At 37.5% G+C, this 3896-nt stretch overlaps 1 pseudogene across 1 annotated transcript; it reads left to right on the top strand.

Moving 5' to 3' along the window:
• The first annotated feature begins 1689 nt into the window (after nucleotides 1–1689).
• Nucleotides 1690–2383, top strand: LOC308433374 (V-type proton ATPase subunit E 1-like; annotated as a pseudogene). Its single transcript has one exon. The product of its transcript is annotated as a V-type proton ATPase subunit E 1-like (transcript).
• The last annotated feature ends 1513 nt before the right edge of the window (nucleotides 2384–3896 follow it).

Below are 3896 nucleotides of genomic sequence, written 5' to 3'. Positions count from 1 at the left end.
CACCCCAGAGCTCCCAGGAACTAAACCACCATCCAAATAGTTCACATGGAGGGACCCATGGCTACAGCTGCATATATAGCAGAGGATGGCATTGTCTAGCTTCAATAGGAGAAAAAGCTCTTGGTCTTCTGAAGACTATTTTCCACAGTGTAGGGGAATGCCAGAGTGGTGAGGTGGGAGTGGGAGGAGGAGCATCCTCATAGAAGGAAGGGGAGGGAGGATGGGAGAGGGGGGAGCCAGGAAAGGTGATAACATTTGAAATGTAAATACATAAAATATCCCATTAAAAAGATGAAAATGGTTTCCTAATAAAGGTCTTTAAGAAAAAGGGGGAAATAGAATGAATGAAAAGGGAAGATAAGGAAAACATTCAGTCTCTCTTATTCCTCAGAACTTATATCTCTTTTCTTTCTTTTCTAATTTAATTTTATTGTATATTCTCTGTATTTACATTTTAAATGTTATTTCCTTTCCTTCCACTCCCATTCTCCCTTCCCCTCCACTTTCAGAATACGTGATTACATGGTAAAAAGTTAATCATTTTAGGACCATCATAAAGAATTGGTCTATTTGTTTATATAGCAGCACTACAAAACATTACATCTTCTCTTCATTCTCACTGCATAGTTTTTTTTTTGGGGGGGGGGATATTCCTTGAGAAGATGTCTCTGCTCTTGATGTCAATAAAACAGAATTCATTTTTTTGAGAATTTTAGAAATACCTTTTTAAAAATTCATCTATAAAACTATTTGTCTTTAGGATGTTGGCCTGAGAAACATGTCTATTTATAAATGGCACAATTCTAGTAGACTTACAATGAAACCATTTCTTACTCAATGCATTGACATGTCAATAAAATAGTCTGTACCTCTCTTGTTGATATAGTTTTCACTTATTCATACTCTTCATACAACACTGTAGAACCAAGTATGTAGCTTCCGCTGCCAAGAAACCTACGTCCAGCCAATTAAGCGCTGGCCTTATAGATGTGAGCCACCATGGCCAACTTATTAGATACTTTGCTTTTGGTAGACATCAGATGATCTTGAAGTTTTATGTTATTATTTTCCTGATTTCATCCTGAAACCAGTTAATAAGCATTACTTTACCTAATCAGATATATTCAGGTATTTAAAATGTGTTAGTCATGTCATTGATTAAATTTCAGTTATAGCTTTCATAGTAAACCCAGACTAAACTGTTCAATAGTTTTATTGAGATGATATTTCCTTCACTACTGCTAAGGAATATTTGAGAAATCATTGGCATTTCATTAGACCTCCTCTCCAACTGAAGGTCTTTGAAGTTAAAGAGCTCTGTAAGAAATATTTCTTCAACTACTGTTATTTATAAAAAAAAAATAAAAAAAAAATAAAAAAACAAGTCCATCATTACTAGTAGGAGATCCTGGGCAAAATATATGCTTTGCTAAAAAATGCAATTATTGCAATAGGAAACAATTATATAATAAAGAAAGATTATTTGATCCTATTAGGATAACAAGTATCTTTACCTGAGAAAATGCCTATGGAAACGGAATTCCATTACAAGTTCCTGAAGTTCTTCATTTGTCAAGATAGACATGGATGGAAAAGGAAGCTGAAGCTTCCTGGGTTTTCATGTAGGGTTTGCTCCTCCGACACTAAGCTCAGATTCGAAGCTTCCCCTGTCCGAGCTTTGCCTTCGGCATGGCGCTCAGCGATGCGGATGTACAGAAGCCGATTAAGCACATGATGGCTTTCATCGAACAAGAAGCCGATGAGAAAGCAGAAGAATAGATGGAAAGGCAGAAGAGTCCGCCATTGAGAAAGGTTGTCTTGTGCAAACCTAGAGATTGAAGATTATGGAATACTACGAGAAGAAAGAAAAACAGACTGAACAGCAGGAGAAAATCTAAATGTCTATCTTGATGAATCAGGCAAGGCTCAAAGTCCTCAGAGAAAGATATGACCTCATCACTGATGTGCTAAATGAGGCAAGACAGAGACCCAGCAAGGTGGTAAAAGATACGACCAGGTACCAAGTGCTGCTGGATGGGCTGGTCCCCCAGGGCTTGTACCAGCTGTTAAAACCGCAAATGATTGTGTGCTACAAAAAAAAAAAAAGATTTTTCCTTAGGTTAAGGCTACAGTATAAAAAACAACCCCTATGTATAAAATTGCCACCAAAAAAAAAAAAAAAAAAGATGTTGACGTCCAAATTGACCACGAGGCCTACCTGCCTGAGGACATAGCTGGTGGAGTTGAAATCTATAATGGGGATCACAAGATAAAGGTTTCCTACACTCTGGAAAGCCGACTGGACCTAATAAGCTAGCAGATGATGCCAGAAGTCTACTGAGCCTTGTTTGGTGCAAATGCCAATAGGAAGTTTCTGGACTGAGCCTAATGAGATGCAGTTCACCCACGGCTGTACTCCTGAAGAAACAGATTACCTGTGTGTCTTCCTCTTTCTGTTCTAATACTGGTAACCAGTGGACACCCTTTACAGCAATGGTCCTTGGCTCAGTGTCAACAGCGGGGCCACTTGGTGTGAGCAAGACCCCAGCCCCAGCTCATCTGACGCCACAGCTGTGAATCCGTTTGCAGTGGGATGGGTGGGGTCAGATGTGCTGCGCAGCCCTCAGCAAGGACCCATTTTTTTCCTGCTTCTGCTCTAGTCTAGAGGGAGTTGTGATGCTGACCCCTGGTCTTTGTGTTCAAGCTGCATGTGGGGCACACATTCCTCCAGCAACACTAGCTTCACTGTTACTATCTAGGTCTAGTCTTCCTTATCTGTAAATGTGATTTATAATCTAAGCCACATTTTTATTAAAACAAAAGGCTTACGTGGAAAAAAAGATAGACGTTGATGTAGATACAGAAATTATATAACTGCATATATACTATGCAAATTAATATACATAATTTTTATGCACATATTAAAAATAAATATTATATATTGTACATGTACATACATAAAATTTAGTACTCTAAGTATTAATCTCCCTATTAGAATAAACTAGAATTTGGGAAGAAATTTAATTTTACAAACTTACAAAAATACTGACATATTTATATATATATATATATATATATAATGTTTATCATGCTATATATAAATTATATATTACTATTTTAATTATATTGCATGTAATTTTTGTATTTCCTAGTATAAAATAAAATAGTTAAGAACTTTACATAATTATCAAAAATGAAAGTGCTGAATTATTGTAAACCATGGGGATTTACATGACTGATATGTATTTCTGGATTTAGGAATTTGATTGTATATAACAACCTACTTAAAATACAATGAAAGACAGAATTTTTTTAATATATTAAAAATCAAGACCATATTTTACTCCAATTTTTATTATTAATTAATTATTTTATTTATCTACGTTCTAAATGTTGCCTCTCCTAATTTCCTCTCCTCCCAGAGTTTGTCACCTCATGCCCTCTCCTCTGCTTCTAACATAGTCCCCTCCTCCCCAGGAATCCCCTTTTCATGGAGCATCAAGTCACTTCAGAATTAGGCATATTCTCTCCCACTGAGGCCAGACAAGGCCGACTTCAGCTTCCTCTGTGCCAGAAGCATTGGTCCACCCCATGGATGCTCTGTATGCTTTATAGTTGCTAAATCTCTGGGAGCTGCCAGGGATCCGGGTTAGTTGACACTATTTGTCTTTCTGTGAGGTTACCATCCTTCAGTGCCTTTGATCCTTCCTCTAACTCTTTCATAATGGTCACTGACCTCAGTCTAATGCTTGGGTGTGAGTATCTGCCTCTGTCTCCGTGAGCTGCTGGTAGAACTTCTCAGAGGACAGCCACAGGTCTTCTGAGTGAAATATGATGTAAACAGTACTGAAAACGGTTTACACTGGTTTTAGGAAGCTAAACACTGCTTCATTGAG

The sequence above is a fragment of the Micromys minutus genome (genome assembly GCF_963924665.1).
Source record: "Micromys minutus genome assembly, chromosome: 19".
Lineage (NCBI taxonomy): Eukaryota > Metazoa > Chordata > Mammalia > Rodentia > Muridae > Micromys > Micromys minutus.
Note: the sequence above shows the minus strand (reverse complement) of the source record. Positions and strands in the feature narration are given on the sequence as shown.